General features: G+C 37.3%; 1 protein-coding gene across 3 annotated transcripts in view; it reads left to right on the forward strand.

Moving 5' to 3' along the window:
* Positions 1–18,121: 18,121 nt before the first annotated feature.
* Positions 18,122–21,964, forward strand: part of AKAP6 (A-kinase anchoring protein 6) — a 262,821-nt gene continuing 258,978 nt past the window's right edge. For 2 of the 3 annotated variants that reach the window (XM_087921878.1, XM_087921879.1), the window contains exon 1: positions 18,149–18,198. The gene's annotated coding sequence lies outside the window, so the exon portion shown is untranslated. Of the gene's footprint in view, positions 18,199–21,964 lie in introns of all 3 variants that reach the window. The other variant, XM_026710926.2, reaches the window with a different exon arrangement.

Genomic DNA, 21,964 nt, shown 5'->3' on the forward strand with positions numbered 1-21,964 from the left:
TTCTGTAGATCTTTGCTAGCTTTAAATGAGAACCTTGGAAAATAATTTATAAAGAATATTTTCTGCAGCTTTGAGGCATGGAGGGATATTCCATTTCTGTTCCATTAACTGGCTGAGTGACTTCAACACCCCAAATGAAATCTGCATTAGGTGCCAGATGTTTGAAAGCCATCTTGCCTCTTTTTGCAGTATCGCCAGCAAGCAAAACTAAAGATCCCCCCCCCCCCAAATCTATGGAAAGTTGCCACATATTCACTATGATTTGTCCGCAGTTCTAACTCCATGTTTACTTTGATATGGCCATAATGACCTTCTCCAAGGTTTTATTCAGACAATCAATGAGTTGTGAAGAATAATGTCAAAATCTGTGGCTACTCCACAGTGATCCAGGACCCCTGCTTTTGTGTGTGTGTGTGTATATACAATGTTGTGTTCATTTTCTTGCAGGTATTGTGACACCCTTCCCCATCTCATGGATGGTACTGTATGAGTCTCTTACTTTTCTACCATTGGGAATTTGAAGTGCACTTTGTAGATTTGGAACTTTGTGCCTTCAATCTTTGTAAGAGATACATAAGTTTGTTTCTCATTCCACAAACAACCATAATATGATTTGTTGGTTTGTATAAATCTGGGGATATTATTGAGATGCAAAACAACCCACTGTTTAGGTTTCTTCCTAATTAATGTGTGCTTTCATTTTTAGAAAAGAACATGCTTGCAGCATAATTTGTTTTATGCCATTCAGCCTAGTACTTTGATAGGTGGTGGTATTCAACAGGTTCTGACCAGTTCTGGAGAACCAGTAGCAGAAATTTTGAATAGTTCAGATAACTGGCAAATACCATCTCTGACTGGAGATTTTACAATATACTTCCCTTGCCACGGCCACCAAACCACACCACCAGAACCGGTAGTAAAAACATTTGAATCCCACCACTAACTTTGATAATGTATCTAGAACTGGAACAATAATTGTGTGGCTAACCAAGGTTATCATCAATGTGATTTGTTAATTGCAGAGAAGGACACCACTTTGATTGCATCATGCAAATCTTCACTTCCCCTTGAGTAGAAGGTCAATTATCCATTACCTAAGCAATACAACTTCATTACAAAGCATGCCTGGATATTTATGAATAATTAGAAAGGAATGGAGAAATCTGTGAAATACTAAAATACTAGTACTTGGGTACTGTGGAACAATTAACTGTATGCATCCAGTGATTCAATTGATATGTCTAATATATTGGGGAAGACCTAGGCATTTTCTCTCGAAGAGATACTTCTGACTTTAAAACACTATAAATCTCAGAGTTTTTACCAAGTGCAGAGAACCAGCTGTTTTCCAGATGTTACTGGACTAGAACATCTCATAGTTCTGGTTAGTACTGCCCTTGATGAGGGATGTTAGGAGTTGTGGTTCAACAATGTTTAGAGGACTACAAATTTACCTTCCTTTTTAAAATACTAAGGGTGTAGCAGCTGAGACAGTGCAATATGTCCACATTGCAGGCTATGAAGGAAGAAGGACAGGAGCAATATCAGCCTTTGATTGCTCAAGATTTAAATGTCCCAAAGATGCTTTTCAAAAGGCAACTGGATTTTTTTCCCTTAGCAACATTTCACTTCTCATCCAAGAAGTTTATTCAGTTTTGAAGGTCAGTGTTACTCTATGACCAGAGAGCTACCTTCGGAGTGCTGATGAATAGATGACTGCTAAGAAATATCAACCCTTCCATTCCCTACCATTCAGCTAGATCTGAAGAAGTTTCTTGGGTGCGAAGCAAAACGTTTTCAAAACAAAAACAAAAACTAAGTCCAGTTGCCTTTTGAAAAGCATCCTTGGGACAACCGTGACCTGGATGATTGAGAACCTCCATAGACATTGAGATTTAAATGCAGATCAGTTAGATAATTCTGCCTCAAGGGTTATTTGTGCTTTGTAGAAAAAGTCAACATACATTACTAGATTAATTTAACATTGAAAAGGGCTTTTAGTTCAGAAGAGCTGCTTTGTGATTCAGAGGAGTGCAAACACAACTTGCTGTGTTCATATTCCCATGTGTTCTTTTGAATGGGATCTGAGGCCTTGCCTGAGCTGCTGGATACACTCTGCTACATGAGCTCAAATAAAACTCTCAGTGAAACAAATAATGCAGTATCCTCCAAGAAACCAAATGTACAGAGAAAGAAAGAGCTTAATGGCACAACTATTTCTTGAATTTAGGAGACTTGGCTTTAATACCGAATCTGTCTTTCTGAGCATGTGGTTTTTCTGCCACCTTGTGGAGAACCCTCACTTTACTTCTCAAAATAACTGGAAAATCCAACAATGTTATTTTGATATGCCTGCCTTCCAATAGTCCCAACAGTTCTTTCCTTATTGCTGTAATATAGTCGGATTCACACAATACTGTAAAGCATAGGTTGACTAAAATATGCATTGCGGCATAGTGTGTACTGGGAACCAGCTAGTTGGATCATATCAGAATATGCTAAATGGAGCAGAGTATCTGTGAGGTTTGATAAAAATAGTCAAGATAGGGGCCATGGCTTAGTGATCAAAGCCTCTTTTGACTGTGCAGGTTATGAAAGCTGTCTGGCCATGCCGTAAATGCCTGGTAGTGGTGCCAGATAAATTTGAAGGATAGCTGGCCCAATTTCCAGCATTTTTGGGGCAGTGCCAGCTTTATATGAGCCTTTGGCCAGAGGACTTCTCCACTGACTGGGATAAGGTGGGGTTTTTGATTAGTTTATTGTCAGGCTCTGCAACATGTTGGGTGACGCCTCTGTTGACCCAACCCAACCAGATGTTGGACAATTATGCTGAGTTTTGCCATCAGTTCCAGACCATGTCTGAACACCCTGTTCGAAGCCAAGTAGCAAAAAGACATTTGAGAGTGTTAAAGCAGGGGCATGGCTCACTCATGGATTATATTGCTAGCTTTCGATTGGTTGCCCAGGATGTACAATGGAATGAGGCAGCACTATTAGACCAGTTCCAGGAGGGTTTGTCACCGGAACTCCTGAATGAGTTGGCACGCACTGAATGCCCTTGCACCCTTCAGGAGCTCATGTATCTGTGTCTTCATATCAATGTTAGGCTTCAACAGTGACGGATGCGATGACGGACGGAGACTGCATCTGTTCCTAGCAAGATGGCATCCCTGGTGGAAGTGCCTTTGGAAAAGCCCATGCAGTTGGGGGCTGCCTGCCCTCACTTGACCTAAGTAGGAAAGGATAGGGGTCGTCGTGATGGGTTATGCCTCTATTGTGGCAATCAAGGCCATTTTGCGGCCAAGTGTCCTGTTAAGACATCCACAGCCACGACATCAGTGGTGGTGGGAAATGAGTATCACCCAGCCTACAGGGGTCTATAGGTGGGGATACAAAATCCCTAAGCCTGCCATCTTCTCCATCCTTGCCATCCTTGCCATCCTTGCCATCCTTGCCATCTTTGACATCTTTGACATCTCCTCCCCAGTTGTCATTGGTGAAGCATCTTCTGCTGACAGCAAGTATATTTCTGCCTAGTCATGGAAAAGTGGAGATCCAAGCCTTGGTTGACTCGGGGCCATGGCCAATTTCATGGATGTTCATTTTGTCAAGCAGTGGTTAATTCCCCAGCAACAGGTGTCCCCACCAGTAATGGTGGAGATGATTGATGGTCGGCCCCTTCGTTCGGGACCTGTGGTTGCTGCAACCAAACCCCTTTGCATGTGTATTAGGCAGCATGTGGAGGAAGCCATGTTCTACATTGCCGCAGTACCTCATTTTCAGGTGGTGCTGGGTTTGGAGTGGTTACAGGCCCATGATCCACAGATTGTCTGGTCATTTGGAACTGTACAATTTTTTAATAGGAAGTGTGCCAACCATTGCTTGCATTCCTGTGTAGGGGGTGTGATTACGCCTGTGGACTTGGATTTACCTGCAGAGTTGGTGACCAAGTGGGGAGAATTAATGCACTGACGCATTGTCCAGAAGCCCGAGTATACCTGAAGGGAGGACAAAATCTTGCTCCGGATGGTGATTCCGTTGGAGCGGTTTGTGGTCACAGAGGAACCTGTGGACCTTCGAGTGAGGGTTCAGTCGGTGCAGTGACAGGATCCATTTGTGGCAGCTTGGCATTGTGAATTAAATTAGAATGGGAGACAAGAGACTCCTTGGGCATATATTGGGGACCTGTTGCGGTTCTGTGATCGCATTTACATGCCTGCAGTTCTTCTTCATGGCCTTATCTTACATCAATGTCATGATAGTCTGGCGGCAGGACACTTTGGGGTGTTCAAAACACTGCACCTCATCTCAAGGACATTTTGGTGGCCGAGACTTAAGCATGATGTGTCGTGCTATTCTGCCTTTAACGGTAGGTGATCAGGTGTGGCTCTCTACTCGATACTTACCAACAACGCTGTCATCAAAAAAGCACGATCACTGTTACTTGGGATCTTTTCTGGTCAAGGCGGTGATCAATCCTGTGGCTTTTCGTCTCTTCCTGCCATGCGTATCCATTCTGTTTTTCATTGCTCCATTAGTCCCTGTATCGGCTGAAAGCCCGCATAGATCAGCTCCACCACTGCTGGGCCAGTAGCCCCTCAGGGAGAGGTGGAGTATGAAGTGGATAGCATCTGAGATTCACACCAATTTGGTGGCATGGAAAGGTTATGGACCAGAGGACTTCACATGGGTCTATGCCACTGATGTTCATGCTCCTCGATTGGTCCATGATTTCCACGCTCGGTTTCCTCAACGTCCTCATCCACCTGGTCCCAGGCAAGAGGGCCCTGCGGGGGGGGGATAGTATCATGCCCCTGGTGAAGACTGACTCTGAGGAAGAGGAGGAACAGCCAACAGTGGAAGTGTGGCGTGGCTCCAGAGGTGGTGGAGGAGGCTGGGGAAGGGCAGAGGCTGGCTGAGCAGTCAGAGGAGGACCTAGGCCCATCCCCTATCCATCCTAGAGCACACAGGGAGGAGAGGATCAGGATAAAATGTGGTCTACTCAGGAGGAGAGGGCCATGATCCTCTTCATGGGTTGCAGGTGTGAGATCTGCATAAAAGGTTGGACCTGTGTGCTAATGGACGCTGGAGACAAATTAGTGTTTTATTCCTAAAGAAGGTTTATCTTGGTTGGCGTTCTTCCAACAGACTGTCCCTGGTTATTTTCCTGAAGTTGGCAATTATCTATCCTGATCTGTTGTGGAATTTTATTCAATGTGGTTTGGGTTTGGTTTTTGCTTCATTATCGGCTCTTTGAATTTGAACTGTGTTTCTTTCCTTTGAAATGTTATTTTGAAAATAGTTTACTCCTCTACCATGAACAATTAAACAGTGAAGCCAAGTTGAAGGCATTAAAGGACTTTTAGTTACATTTTGGGTTTTGTTATATTTCTGATATACTCTGGATTATCACACACGCACACACATGCACACACACACACACACACAAATATACAAATATAAATATCCCACTCCCACCATTCTGGAAAGGAGAGCTATAGTAAGGAATACTTTCATCCATAGTTGAAGAAAATATTTTTGTTTAGAAAGTTACATTGGTGAGCACTAAAACTCATTTTTCTCAGGAATTGTGCTATCATTCCTTGTTGTGTCTATGATCCTGGGATTCGTTCCATGTTCATTCAATGACATTTCTTCATCCAACTGTGTTTTTCCTTCTGCCTGCAAATTACCCATGTGATTTGTTATTCAACTGCTGTGTCATCGGTATATGACACAATGGCCTCTTTTGGCAGGAGCAAGATGGAAGCATAAAGCAAGTTGTGTGTGCTCTGAACATGGCATTGTTCACAACATCTGAAAAGCAAATCATAGAGTGGTGACTTGCTTGGGGTAAAAGAGCTACCCTGGCTAATTGCAGTTTGCTGTGATCACATAATCTGTGAGTGGATTTTTCATATATCATTGTTCTGTCCACTACTATTTTGGAAGCTGTTGTGGACAAGCTGTTCCTCAGGCTGAGGCACTATGGCCAGATGGTTATAATGACATAGGCTGTCTCTCAGGGCTGCCCAAGCCTAAGGCTTGTTTGTGTCTTCAGTGCTCATTCGTTTGATCTATTTTAGAATTAATCCCTATTGTGTCTCCTAAGGGTAATTCTGCTAAATGAAAAACAGCTTTCTTACTGCTAGGCAAACTAGTTCATTAAAAAGTATAACAAAAATGATGTGCTTCATACTATAAATTTAGAAAAGACTAACTCTGAAGAGAAAATGAAATGAATGTGCTGGAACATCCAGTCATACAATGAGATCTTCACTCCTGAGAATTGCTAGTTTTGATTCAACTTTGTTGTATCAACAGACATGATGTATAAGGACAATGTACAGTATTATTCACAACTATTTGAAGCTGGCTATGTTTGCTGAAATAAAAGACTGGAGCGTTTTCAGATGCCAGATCAGCTATATGCAAAATAAGAATCAGATGATTCATTTTACAGGGTTTAAAAGGATGGAATTAAAAACAAACAAATTAAAAATACATTCAATCATGAAAACTTCCAATAATTTCAAGGTATTGTAAATTTGAGGCTGGGTACCTTTCTTGACATTGTTAGAGAAAGCTAGGATACTTTCTAGTAACAAGTCAGGCAACAAGTCAGGATTCTTCATCCCAAACTACACATTTCAGATTTTTTTCATTAAAAAAAAAATCCAGTAACTTTTGATTTCTTCCAGATAAGTAAATACTCCCAATATTTTGGTTTTTTTTTAAAATGTGGAAGCAGTGTCTTGTTTCTGCAATGGAATGTGGAAGCTTTGTATAGATTTTCACTAGATACATGAGATATATTGTATGCAATCAGTTCATATGCTGTATTCTGAGGATTTACTCTGGAAACACGTCATTCCTCTCTCCCTAGTATTATAGAAAGTACATGTTCTACCTCTGTCATTAATGCAAGCCTTAGTTTTATTTTGTTTTGCATTGTTTTCAAAATAGGGCCAGCAAGGATATATTTTGTCCAACACCACTATTTTTGATTCACTTGATCATTCTATTTATAACTACTTCCTTCCATTCTCCTGTCCAACCAGTTTTTCCTATTACAAGCTGGGTACAACAAAAAACATGGAGCTGAGGGAAAAACAATAGGTGACAGCAGAACAAGGAGAATGCAAGGCCTTGAAATTGATTAGTTTAATGTACATGATTTATTTATATATTTATTTATTTTATTGGAATTTGTGAAACAAAAATGAGAAGAATAAGAGAATAAAAATACAATGACAGGAACAATAGGCACATTAGTGCTCTTATGCATGCCTCTTCTACTGATCACTTAATTGAAATTATGGTTGAAATAACTCTGGTTTTGTTGTTCTGTGGATATCTTGGGCTGGAAATTCAGTTTCCATTGGCCACTGCTACTGTAGTAGGAAACTCATTATTTCTTTGTTCCTCTCTTCATGGGATGTTCTTTTAAAAGTTAATTCCATCACAGAACGAAAACTGATTCAGATACATATATCTCTGCTAACACCTATCTAGCAACTGAATTACACAAATCTGCATGATTACTACAAATCAAGAGATACAAAATCCCCTCTACATCCCAAGAGATACAAAATCCCCTCTACATCCGTCTAATAGCTAGCAGGACAATTGTTCATTTTGGAGAAAATAAGGGGAAACCATGAAATTTGCAAGCCTTCCCTGATTTATTATTTATTTATTAAATTTCTACACTGCCCATCTTATCTAAAAGATTCTGGGCAGTTTACAACATCACAATAAAATCACCTAAATCAGTGGAGGGATTCAAATTTTTTTACTACTGGTTCTGTGGCGTGGCTTGGTGGGCATGGCAGGGGAAGGATACTGTAAAATCTCCATTCTCTACCCACTCCTGGGGGAAGGTTACCACCGGTTCTCTGAACTAGTCAAAATTTCTGCTACTGGTTCTCCAGAACTGGTCAGAACCTGCTGAATACCACCTCTGATCTAAATACATGAGAAAAAACATACATTAAAAACAATTCAAAGCAGCTTAAAACTTCCAAATAAAGATAAAAGCATACTAATATTGATTTAATATGGTTAATATGATTCCATGCATAGGCTGAAAACATATTTGAAAGGCCTTTATTCTGTGTGCTTCTGTAACTTGTGCTGTGAAGAATTCTCTTCCCAGAGATTGCTGCTTTAGGAAAGTCTTGAATCTTCAATTTTTTCTCCACATGGCATGTTTTTTTTTAAGTTCATCCCACCATAGAAGAAAAGCTGGATTAGATATGGCTTCATCATACAGCCACATTTTTTCTCATTTCCTGCTACTTTGGATGAGCCCAACCATATAGATCAAGAGTGTCAAACTTGATTTCATTGAGGGCCACATCAGGGTTCAATGTGACCTTGCGGGGGCTGGAGGTGTAGCCAGGGGGTATGGTGAGCCCAATGTCACTCGTGTCGGGGGCGCCTGTGGTGGCCCGAGTACTCTGCCAGCAAAAACAGGGTCCTGAGCTTCATTTTCAGCTGAGATGGCCTCCTGCAACCCTCTGCCAATGAAAACAGAGCCCGGGAGGACCACCCATGGCCCCCACAAGCTCCATTTTTTGTTTCAATGGCCTCCTGCAACCTTTGCCAGTGAAAACAGAGCTTGGAAGGACCACTTGTGGCCCTCCTGAGCTCCATTTTCACTGGCAGAAAACAGGCTGGTCCTTCACTGTTTCCGGGTATCCCGTGGGCCAGATCTAAGCCTTGAGTTTGACACCCCTGGTATAGATTGTGATTTGATACACAATTGATTTCAATTTCAATCTATCTATAGATTTCAATCTATCTCCAAACACAACAAATCTTATACTTGAACTCTGGATCCAAGAACCCTTATACAGCCATTGCATCTGGGTTGCAGAAATCCAGGTGACCACCACCTTGGATGAAAAGAGACAAAATTTCTAATTAACTGTTCTTTGGGAAGAGAAATGAAACTCAACAATTAGTTTTGGGGAAAATCCAAAATTAACAAGCAGCATTCCAGGATATATCTTGTATGAAGATTGGTGGTGGGTTTTTTTCTGGTGGCTTAAATTTCAATACAGTGCCATATAGGTGGCACACACTCTTTTAAGATAGTGTTATTTGTAAAACATTTTATCTTTAAACATATGCATAGAATTAAAATGTCCATATGAACATAACTTTATTCCTCAATGTTTTCCCAAATGTTACCTAATTTTGGGATAGTCCACCTGAAAAACACATACAGTTTAGCTCACAGTTTATTTTTTCCTAGATATTTATGCACTACAGAAAATGACTTGGAGGACCTGTGACTGAAAATTTGAGACCCCTGCCCTAATAGAATAATCAGCATTCTGACTTCTGGTTGAGCGCTGTGTCGATACAGAGCTGAGGAGCAGATCACCACTCTGAAAGATTCTGATTTTCACTAATTAGTGGCTTTTTGGAGCGTGTGGGACCCCAGAGGGGTAGGCAAAAGAAAGGGGAAGACACAGAGGTCTTGGGGAGGTGCCGCGATCCCGGATACTGGAAGAAGAACCCCCTGAAAACCAAAGGCAGAAGAGGGAGATTGTGACAACCGTGACGATCGGAACCAAAGATGCAGCAGCCCAGCTGATTAAAAGAAGCAAAGAGGAAAACAGCAGGCTGAGCACTGTAAAGGCGTATTTAAAGAAGATTTTCAGAATATTGGTGTATATTGTAAAGGAAGCTGCAAATTGAGTGATGTGGTGAAGCCGCGGAGTTATTGATAGGAGTGCTGACTAAAACAACGGCAGGGATTTATGCTGACTAATGGAGTCATGAAACCTGAGGAGATGAAGGGTGAGATAATAACATTTGCTTTGCGAGTGGAGGAGTGAACTATAGAACTTTATTGTCTGTTTATTTGAGAAGTGGGGAAAGAAAGAAAAAGAAGTGAATGTGATTAAGTGATATAGGAAAACGAAAGGACAATTAAGAGTGTAAAACTTGGAAATGAACTTTTGACGCATTGAAAGATTGGAAGAAAGGACTGGGGAAAAGAAGCTTTAATTTGATAAATATTAATAGACAATCCTGACAACAAAATAAGAAAGATTTATTTAAAGTTCATAAGTGTAACTGTGACTGTGTGGGAGAAAAAGAACAAAAGAGTAACAAGAAAATACACAAATGGAGAAAGTGACTGTGCAACTTGGAATGAGGACATTTTGAATTAAGAATTGTAAGACAATTAACAAAAAAAACCCTCTGGATCTGATTTAATAGATATTGGTAAGATACAAACCCATTTAAGTGACGTTGGTAGAAAACTAATTTGATAGAGATAAATATATTAGAAATTCATATACAGAATATTGCTTAATATTGATTGAACTTTTTGGATTAATTGAATAATTGTTGGAAAGTGATTCTATAAGCATATGAATTAGATGGTCAAAGAATAATTATATAGTATTATTATTTTCATCTTATTTTTCTACTTATAAATTATACCAATCAATTTTTGTTTAAAAGTACTATATAAGAAATCTAGGGGAAAAAAAAGAAATTAGACTTACTTACTTCGATTAAATATATGTCCTTAAGGAAATAGATAAATTCATATATTTAAATATACTAATGAGCTGGGTGCTTTAACTATTTACATTAATTACGTGATTATATAGGTTTGGTGTTTTCTGGTTAAGCATACAGTTATCTATTTAATTGTATTTATAGTGGATTAACTATATATATATATATATATATATATATATATATATATATATATATATATATATATATATATTGGATTAATATTTAACTAAATTAATATTTAACTCTCTAAACCTTAGAATATTTGACCAGTTAAGAAATAGAAATAAGATCTGTCTGGGACTATCTATAACAGAAAACTCTTATTTAACAATATATGTATAAATACGTATACTGTATTTAAAGGAGAAGACAATATAACTCTACTAGGGATAGTTGATGGTGGATTGGAGAGAGCTTCTACAAATAGTTAAAATGGCAACAATAACTACAAATGTAAAATCAGGGAAAAAACTTACAACAGTGATATCTTCACCTCTGGGACAGAGATCGATTGACGTAATGTTACTGGTGGAAAAGACAAGTTCTGCCCAAAGTTTACAGGCAGTACAGTCAACACTTGCTATGATGTAGGAAATGATGGTAAAAACCCATGAACTGATAGCGAGGAAATTGAGAATGACATCAATGAGGTCTACAGAGTATATATACCCATTACACCCGAAGACACAGACTACCCCAAGAAATCCACATCAGATTCACGAGAAAGACGATACGAGACATGTTATATGACAAGACCAGAGACGAACCACTGATATATAAAGATCATGAAGTGGTAACATTGAAGCAAATACCTAGGAGAGTTAGGGAGCAAAGAAGGGGCCACCAGTTTTTGTCATATCAGTTAATTAAGAATGGTATATCGTTCAGGTGGCTCATCCCAGAAGGGCTCCTAGTAACATGGCAGGATAAAAGATATAAAATTGATACAATAGAGAAAGCACATCAATTTCGCGAACAATATCTGGGACCTGAGGAAGAACATGAAAGTGGACAAGATTTAAATACAAGAAGTCAGGAAGAACAACTCTCCGAAGAGAAAGAACTTGCACCACAGTCAGAATCTCAGAAACTTAGAGAAGATGAGGTCAACAGACCAAGTATAAGAGAACTCAGAACAAGGAAAGAAACAAAAAACGCTCTACACAGACAGTAACACGAACAGAGAAATCACCTTATTTTCAGTTAATATCAATGGTTTAAACTCAACAGTAAAAAGAAAACAGTCATTTGAAAAACTTAAAAAACAAAATGCAGACATAACTTGTATACAAGAAGTACATATCATAGATAAACAGGCAGACCTCCTAAAGGATACCAATTTGGGAAAAATGTATTGGGCTCTTTCAAATCAAAGAAAAAGGGGTATCGTAGTATATATAAAAGATTGGCTGCAACACAAACAAGTATATAAGGATGACGAAGGGAGAATGTTATTTATAGAAATAATATTAAACCAGAAAAAGATTTTGTTAGTTACAGTATACGCCCCGAATGTAAATCAAAAATAATTCTAAAATAAACTCCATCACAAGATAGTAGAAACTGAATATGCAAGGATATGTATTGTAGGAGATTTAAATGCTGTTTCAGACAAGGACAAAGACTATAAAAGCTCCAAAAATAAATAAATAAATAAAAGGAGACTATTCCCATCTCTTTTAATAACACGGTGAAGGAATTAAATTTGAAGGATGTGTGGAGAGAACTACATCCAACTAAAAAGCAATATACTTTATTTTCCAATCCCCATCATTCTTGGTCTAGAATAGATCAGATTTGGATGGACCAGGCTTAATGGAAAACATTGAAAATATAGAGATTTTGCCAACTCTATGGGCTGATCATAACCCTATTCAAATTAAGTGGAAAGGAAAGAGAATGATTGGAAGATGGACATTTAATAATAGTATACTAAAAGATAATGAATATATTGAAATGGTGAAAAAAGTTTTGAAAATATTTCTTGAAATAAATAAGAGAGCATATGTCCCTTCAAAATCTCTGGGATACAACAAAAGCTTATGTGAGATGTTTAACTATTGGCTATAGTATTAAAAAGAATAAAGAAAAAAGGCAACAACAAAATGTGTGGAGAGAGAAACTTAAAGATTTAGAAGTAAGTAGACAAATTGATCCGAATAATCAAAACACTTAGTAAAGAAATAGATTTGGTAAAACATAAGACAAATTTAAGTATGCAGGAAGACCAGGCCCGAAAAGTTAAATTAGTAAAACAAAATTATTTCAAAAATGCAAATAAGCCAGGGAGATGGTTACCCCATAAAATAAAAAAAGAACAAGGAAAAAGAACAATTGTAGCTCTCCAGGACCAAGAAGGCTAAGGAAAAGAAAGGTATTGTCAAGGACTTTTTTACAAATCTATACAATCAAGAAGAAGTACCAGAAGAACTTATTAATCAATACTTGAAGGAAAAAAAAATACTGGAAATTATGGATGAAGAGAAATGTATTTTAAATAATAAAATATCCACAGAAGAAATTAGAAAGGCAATTGGAGCCCAAATACTAAATAAAACCCCGGGCCCGGATGGAATTCCATCTGAATTCTATAAGGAGTTTCAAGAGTTATTGGAGGAGTTAATGACAGACCTATATAATGAAGCCTTGGATAGTGCTAATATACTAAAGTCATGGACCGAAGCATATATAACCCTTATTCACAAAGAGCAATCAGACCCGCAAAAAATTCAAAATTATAGGCCAATATCACTTTTAAATGTAGATTACAAGATTTTGGCCACAATATTGGCAGAAAGATTAAAGAAAATATTAAGTAGGATTATTCATACTGACCAGAATGGGTTTCTGCCATATAGACAAATGAAGACAAATACAAGAATAATTATGGATGTTTTAGAATTCTATGAAGTACACACAACTAAAACAATGGCACTGATGTTTTTAGATGCTCAGAAGTCATTTGACAATTTGAATTGGAATTTTCTTATTAAACAACTGACAGGCATGAAATTTGGTGAATTATTTGTAGGATTCATTAAAATGATATATAATACCCAAACTGCAAAAATATTAATAAATAGGGAAAATATAGATAATATAAGGATAAATAAGGGTGCAAGACAAGGATGCCCCTTGGCTCCCCTACTTTATATATTAGCAGAAGAGATACTACTGGTACAAATCCGACCAAATCAAGAGATCAGGGGGTTAAAAGTTAAAAAAGAGGAGTACAAACTCCAAGCATTTGCTGATGATATGGCATTTATAGTGGAAGATCCCCTGACACCTATTTTGATGAAAGAAACAGAACAATATGGAAAGGTGGCAGGGTTAAAAATTAATAAAGAAAAAACAAAAATGATAACAAAAAACTGTACAAATGAACAAAAGGAAGAACTAACGAAGAGATTAGTGATACAGGTGGTAAATAAAGTAAAATATCTGGGGATATGGCTGACAGCTAATTACAATAAATTAACAATTCAAATATTTAAAGACTTAGATAATTGGGCTAAATTACAAATATCTATTCAGCCGTATTGCAATTGTAAAAATGAATATTTTGCCAAAATTGTTGTTCTTATTTCAGACGGTACCAGTCAAGTTGGAAAAGCTTTTTTGAAGAACTAAATAAACATATATCCAAATTTATATGGCAGGGAAAAAACCCCAGAATTAAATATAAATTATTACAGGATGATAGAAAGAAAGGAGGCTTTGGTCTTCCAGATTTCGAACCATACTACTATGCTTGATAGCAACCTGGCTCAAAGACTGGGTTAATTTGATCTTAACTTTAGAGGGCTTTGATCTCCAATTTGGATGGCACGCATTTATGTGGGATGGAAAGAGTAAACACCACTTGTACTTTCAAAGGCATTATATAAGGAGTGTGTTACTAACTATTTGGGAAAAGATAAAAAAAGTACATTACTGTAAGGTCCCACTGTGGTTATCTACAATGGAGGCAGTTACATATCCAAACGTTTTAGATTTTGATAATATTGTAAGATATAAAGATCTATTACATCAAACCGGAGAGTTAAAGGGTAGGAATCAAATACAAATTCAAGGAAAAAAGATAGCATGGTGGCCCTACGCGCAGATACAAATGCATTACAAAAAAGAAAGAATAATTTGATTTTAACATGACCTACCAAGAATTAGATAAAATTTGGCATGGAGAGGAAAGGAAGTTGATTAGTAAAATATATAAATATCTATTGGATTATAAATTAAAAGAAGAAACAGTCAAGGAGTGTATGACAATTTGGGCAAAAAATGTGGGCCACAGTATTGAATTAGACAAGTGGGAACATATTTGGGAAACAAATTACAAACTAACTATGTCACTCTTGTACAAAGAGAATCTCTATAAAATGGTGTGTCGTTGGCACTTGCCACCCACGAGACTGGCTAAGACGTTCCCGAACCTCCTCCCAAACTGTTGGAAGTGTAACTGCATCCAGGGAACATACTTCCATATGTAGTGGACATGTCCATATGCTCAGAAGTTTTGGAAAAATATCAAAAATTGGATTCTAAATATAACTAAACAAGAAGTAAAACTTGAACCTGAAACCTTTTTGCTGGGTATGATGGACTCAAAAATGGAAAAAAAATATCAGTATTTAATCTTGTACATTATAACGGCAGCCAGAATAAGTTATGCTCAAAATTGGAAACTGTCTATTGTCCCTTCAGAGGAGATGGTCATTAAAAAAATTCACGAGTGTGCAGAGATGGATAGCCTAACCAAATTACTAAAAAACAACAAAGATAGTGAATACTACAAAGTCTGGAACTGTTGGTACGAATGGTTAAAGAAAAAGCAACATCTGACAACTGAATAAGTTATGAAACTATGAAGGACGTGCGTTTAATCATAAAGTATTCTGTGAAATTAAAACATTAAAAGAACGAGGAAAGTATTGTAACAAGGTAGATCACGTCAATGTTATGGGGTAAAAGAAAAAAAGAAAAGTGTAACCAATGCTCAATACCTGCTGCAAAATGTATATATGTATATATATTTGTTTATATGTCTGTTTGTTTCTTTTTAAATGTTTTAAATATATGAAACTTAAATAAACTTTATTTAAAGAATTTTTTTTTAAAAAAAGAATAATCAGCATTCTGAAGCCAACCTCCTTACACAGCACTCCAGACTACAAGCTGTTTACATGCAAGGGACACACACGCAGTGCTGTGTCTCAAGCAGAATTCACATGGGCTTCTGTGAGCATGCAATAACCAGACTTCCACCAAATCCTGTTCCTTCTCTTGGAAAAGAAAAATATTTCTGTCCTTTTGAAAAGCAGCCAGAATTTGGATATCAAGGCTAGATAAATAGTGGGAAATGACAATTTTCACCTGAGGTTCCAATTTATGGCTGCAACCTACAGACACGGAAAAATCAAGGGAAAACAAGCAACTACATTTTTATCTGAGATATAGGCAACACATTTAGCTAGAAATATTGTACACGAATGCCTTTTATTTGAAATGTATACAGCTATTTAAACCTTCTTGTTTCTGTATTTATTATCTCCATGTAGCTTATTCAAGATGAGGTTTTTTTAAAAAAAAAAAAACACCCCAGAACTGCTTCTAACTAGAAGCAAATCAGCAATGTTGCCAGGAGCTTTTCTATTTTTGGTACATTTTTTTTCCTTTTGGGAATTCTTTAAAGAGTCTGTTTTCAATCTAAGCAACTCTGTACATTTATTTCCTTCACCATTACATATTTTGCACATTGCTATTTATCATTAAAATGAATTTAATAGTTTCTCCTTTCATTTTTTTCCCCAAAAAATTCAATTCTATTTATACCTTGTGAGATTAATCTAGTCAGCTGTCTCTCCTTATCGGTCAGAAGATGATTCTATATAAATTATGTCATTTTATACCCTCTATTCCTTTAATTTGCCAGAAAAGTAGATAGATTGTTGGTGTCCTATATTTTATATACTGTGGCTTTAGGCGAGAGGGTGCCAGATGAAGCCGCTATCCGAGATAAGTGATAGCAGCAGTAACTACAAAGAGAGACTCCAAGGCAGTGAAGTGGGGTAAAGTTATACAGGCCCAATGAGGGGGAAAAGGTTGGAGGTTTCCAAATGTTCCCTCTGTGGAATCAGCCCTGCTGTTACAGTGAGATTTTGTGGTTTGTATATGGATGAACTTAATCTGATGGCTCTTGGTGGGAAAACTTCTCTTTTTAGTGTCCAAATGCTGAATAGGAAGAAAAAATGATTTTCTATGCAGAAATTCAAGTCGTAGAGGCTTACAATGCTCCAGCATTAGCATATGAGATTCTGTGGCAATCTTAGGCTTAGAAGCCCTTATGGCCTTTCGTCTGCTCTTAGGGCCTAAGCCTAAAATGCCCATAAAACCCAGACCTTTTATGTTGTAAAGAGGTTTTCATGCTCAGGAAAAGCAGTTTTGCCAAACCTCTCTAATCTCAGTCATGCTGGCCAATGATCAAAAATGTGTCATCTATGTTTAAGTGTGAATTTTCAAGCTGTTGGGTTTCAAGGTTGCCCAATGCAGTCATATTTCTTTATGCTTCTATGGAACCAGGAAGAAAACTCTGGGTACTAAGGTACCCTTGGTATGATTACTAAGGGTAATCATACCTTTCTCAGAACAGTTACATTGGGGAAAAAGCAACCCAGGAATCCAATGACTGACTTGGCTGTTTGGGACGATAGCTCCATGGCCCAGAGGATGCACAGCTTGCTCACAGCCCCTCTTGAGTTTTCATTTAAGCAGATGAAAAGCTGGCTGCTCAGCATTCAGATGCTACTGCAGATTAGCTTACAGCCGAGACATGATGGGCCATTTCACACACACCCCTTTCCTCTCCCTGATTGGCTAAAAAGTTCTCCTCTTGTCAATTACAAATTATTTTTTTAAAAAAATCCTCCACTTTTTTTAAAAAAAGAAAAGAAAAAGAATTTGTCTTTGTGTTGTTCAGATCAAACGACTGGCAAATATAGTTGCAGTTTCTAGACAAACGTTGCCTAGGAGCAAATAGGATTTCTAAGTGTTTCAGGTACTTACAACCTAAACTGGGTGGGGCATGATTTGCAGGATAGTTTTTAGATCATATTTTAACGTCTTTTACATTGTAAACAATTATACCCGAATTAGCTTGTGTGATTTAGAAACAATTTGATAGCTATCAGATGATTTGCAATAGCCAAGCTGAATTCATATATGAATATTGTTTTTTTTTTTTAATATAGAAATAATTCTGTACAGGTATGTATGTGCATCCTTGCTAGACCAGAGAGATCAGTTCTCAGATGATGTTTTCTCCGAATAAAGACATATAGTCACGATGCTTGTATGTTTGTATGTGTGTTTTTAAGACAGTGACACTGCACTTTCTCAACCCTCTTTGCATTTTTTTAGTCTGTCTCTTTAAAAAGCTTCTGTATTGTCTTGGACTCCCCTGGAAATGCAGTAAGGATTCCTATCACATCTCAGTTGCCATAGCAACAGCAGCCTTTCCCATAATGAGCTGCATCATCTGAACTGATGTCACAGCATCATGCAGCAGGTCAAACAAGGCACCTCCTAGTATTGCGTCCTACAGATTGTGCTGTAAACTTCAAAGGAGAATGGTGTGAAGTGGAGATGGTGAGTCTTATCCTGAGACTGTTCTTGATTTGTGTCATGCTGTCTTATAATAAGTGTCTGAATTTTGCCTACTTAGAGTAGCTTTGAATAAAGATGCTGCATGTCTAAATATTAATGTTTAGGTGGGCAGGCTTAGACAAAGGCCTACCAGAGCTATCTAACGCCAGATAGATATCTAATGACAGATAGCTGATTGCTTTGCTGAAGGGATCTGCAATGTATTGAATTTTATACCTTAATCTGCTCTCCCTCTTGCTTATTTCTTTCTTAGATTTAAGCAATATTTCATCTTGAAGCCAATTGGTTTTTTTATTAAAATACCCATCCTGTCGTTTCCTTAGCCTTTGCTCATTTTTAGAGGCTTGTGGTATCATCAGCTTCCCTGAATGTGTTTTGCTAGCAGATAAAAATGGTAACTAATGGTGAATAAGCAATTGGCAGATGTTGCACTGATTTCAGCTAGACTCCTCAGTTGCTTGTCCCTTAGAATTTATAGCCCACAAGATACCAACTTTTCTCCCTAAAAAGTCACAGAGGTAGACGCCTCCTTTATCTGTTACCATTCTTGTTATCCTTTGCACGGCATATTGTGTCCCTTGAATTGAGATAGTTACCCGGGGGGTGGGGGTGGGGTGGGAAAATCTTCCATCAAACTGCAGTAAAAGTATAGCTGAGAAAATCAGTCTGATAATGTTGGTGTCTTATAAATACAGTATTAACATTAATGGTTTTGCTAACTTCCTCCTAATTAGCTGAGACCATTTGCATGCACTTGTTTCATACCAGGATGCTTTCCAGAAATTATTAATGGCATCTCAGTATTTCTGTTTCCCAATCATATAATGTCGTTGCTGATTCTGGAAGCCAACATGGGTCTCACTAACCTGGATGGGTGGGAAAACACCTTTCATTGTCTTTGAATGTTTAGATGAGTCATTGTTTCAACTGCTTGCAGGGAAAAGAAAGGAAATACTAGACACGTGTCATTCCCCCCCCTCCCCCAACTAATGTATCCCCTGGGAATTAGGGAGTGGCCTCCATCTCTGCTTTGCTTATCTGACTTATTTTACCAGTGCAGTTAGGAGTGGAGAAATATGGGGTAGTTTTGTGATCTGAGCTAATCTTTTAAGAGCCCAAGGACAAGGGGGTTAAAAAAAAAACCTCAGAGTTTAAGTGTGCTTACACCAAAGTCTAAAAGAGTAAACTGAGGAGGTGATGGTTTTCAAAGCTGTAATGAGCACAAGGGTCTCATCTGGCATAATCTCTAATGATTCTTTTTCATTTTAATTGGGCAGTTTACATTGTAATCCATAGGCATTATCCAGCATGGCCTTTTTTTAAAAGCCAGGAAAAAACCTGTGCATATTTTATTTATTCTGGTGGTTTAAAAAATGACAATGTAGTCCATCAAAAGAAATCTCTGGAGTCCATCAGGTATTTACCAGCCATGAAAAAGCTTGAATTAGAATGACTCTGGCTAGAGGCTGGATTAAGCTCACAGTATTTTATTATTTGAGCATATGTTGAGCTCAGGGGGGAAAAAGTACTATTAATTATTATTAGGCAATGTTTGAGATTGTGAAGGGCCCAAGGAATTTGTCAGCATCATAGGTCTGGTCGGAAAAATATAAAATGTGTGTGATTCAGGACATTTAAGACTAAGGCTGCTACTTGATGATCTTGGTTGCTCAAATATGCAATCTAATTCTCAGGGTTTTTCTAATCATGCAAGCAAAGGAGACAGTAGGAAATAAAGCATTCTAGCAGGCTTGATGTACTTCAGAAGAGGGGTTAAAAGAATTAGGCATGAATTATTTTACCTTATCTTTCAGCCAGATTGGGTGGGGATGTAGTTCAGTTTGAGCACATGAAGATTCCAAATTCATCCTCATGTAGGGTAAATAAATGTTCCTCTTGCAAATGTTAGACATTTACTCTCACGTCTGATTCCAGTCATAACAGGCCGTAGTGCAATGACTGGGATTTTGTGAGATTCCAGTCATTGCACTTGATAAACCAGATATACGGCTTAATGTGATTTGTGAATTCAATGAGCTGTATTTTAATAAGTTGAACAAATTATTTAATATGATGTACAAGCATCAACCATGTAAGGGAGTTTTATATATTATTAGTCAGGAACTCTGGAAGAAGATATGCTTATGTAAAGCACCTAACGTTATTGCTAAACAATGGTGGTAAGTTTCGGAACAGATATTTCAATCTGTAACTAGTGACTTTAAACCAAGTTCAATTGAAATGATATATTTTAATTGAACTTGGTATATTTTCACACATATTTCTATCATTTTAACTTTTATTTTTAAAGCATTTCTATATTAGTAAAACTGTCTCCTGACAATGAAGAACTAGAAATACAAATAATGATAGTTTATTGAATATTACAGATATCAAAACCCAGGATTTATATTATCCTTTAATTTGCTTAAATTGAGATAAACAATAATTAAGCTTAAGATTCTCCTGAAAAAGTCCAAGTTTAAAATCACAATGTTAGAAATGCATCTTTGTCATTATTCATTAAAATCAAAGAAAACATTTTAATAATTAATGCATTTAATGAATTTGAAGGCTAAATGAAGAAGGAACCAGGCTCATAATACACCAGGATTTGGTAACTTCAAAAAGATGAACCCATTTTTAGATACTTAGTTAATATACCGTATATTAATGAATCTGAAATCATTCATGTACTTATTAAAGCAGTAAAATTTATCACAAGTTAAAATGTTCATTAACAGAGCTACAAAAAGCTCTTTCATCCTGATGGAATTCCTGATTCTTATCTCACCACAAATGATCCTTAAAAACCATTATCATGATTGTTGTTGTCATCATTACCATCATCCAGTTGTATGGCAATTTTGATTTTAAAAAGTTAAATAACTTCATTGTAGAAAATCTGATGACTATCGATGTGGAAATTATGGTGATTTGAAACAAATGTTCCTGCCAATTTAAAAAAATGCTTTCCTGCTAAAAAATCATCTTTCAATTATTGAACCAGATAAGTCATTTCCCTGAGACATCACTGGTAGATTTCGCCCCCAAAGTAAATGGAACTGTAAAGTATGTGACTCACCAGGCCAAAAACAATCTGCTGTCTACTCCTGCCATATAAAGAACTGTCATGTCACAAAACCAGATTTATCCTATTCCTTGTATGTTGCAATGTGTATTAAAGGAGCTACATTTTGACTGACAAGAATGCAGTACATTATGCCTATATTTTATTTTTATGTAATTTTTAACTGTCTAATTTTTAGCTTCTGTCTCTGGACCTATCCAATAATAACAATACTGTAATAGCAATAACAATAACACTTAGACTTATATAGCTCTTCACAGTGCTTTCCAGCTCCCTCTAAGCAGTTTACAGAGTCAGCATATTGCCCCCAACAATCTGGGTAATAAAACAAATTGGACAAAAATGTGAGGATATAGTGGAACTTGAATGTCTAGGTCATCCATCTACTATCATTCTTTCGGTAGCACATGCTTTACTATCAGAATTTAATTGTATTACTAGTAAATAGTTTGTAGTACTCAAGGGTTGTTCAACATAATTAGCTAAACTTGGCTAACTTAATTGAAGTACTAGTTTATGAGAAAGATAAACTAGGTCAGAGGCACATGCTTTGCTTCACTTTATCTGTTTCTCATGAGCACTGGGAGGATATTACTACAATACCTTGCCCTTAACTTTTCTTGCTTAGATTACTGCATGGATCTGCCTTTAAGACTA

The sequence above is a fragment of the Pseudonaja textilis genome, chromosome 1 (genome assembly GCF_049901715.1).
Source record: "Pseudonaja textilis isolate UNSWEBS1 chromosome 1, rPseTex1.2, whole genome shotgun sequence".
Lineage (NCBI taxonomy): Eukaryota > Metazoa > Chordata > Lepidosauria > Squamata > Elapidae > Pseudonaja > Pseudonaja textilis.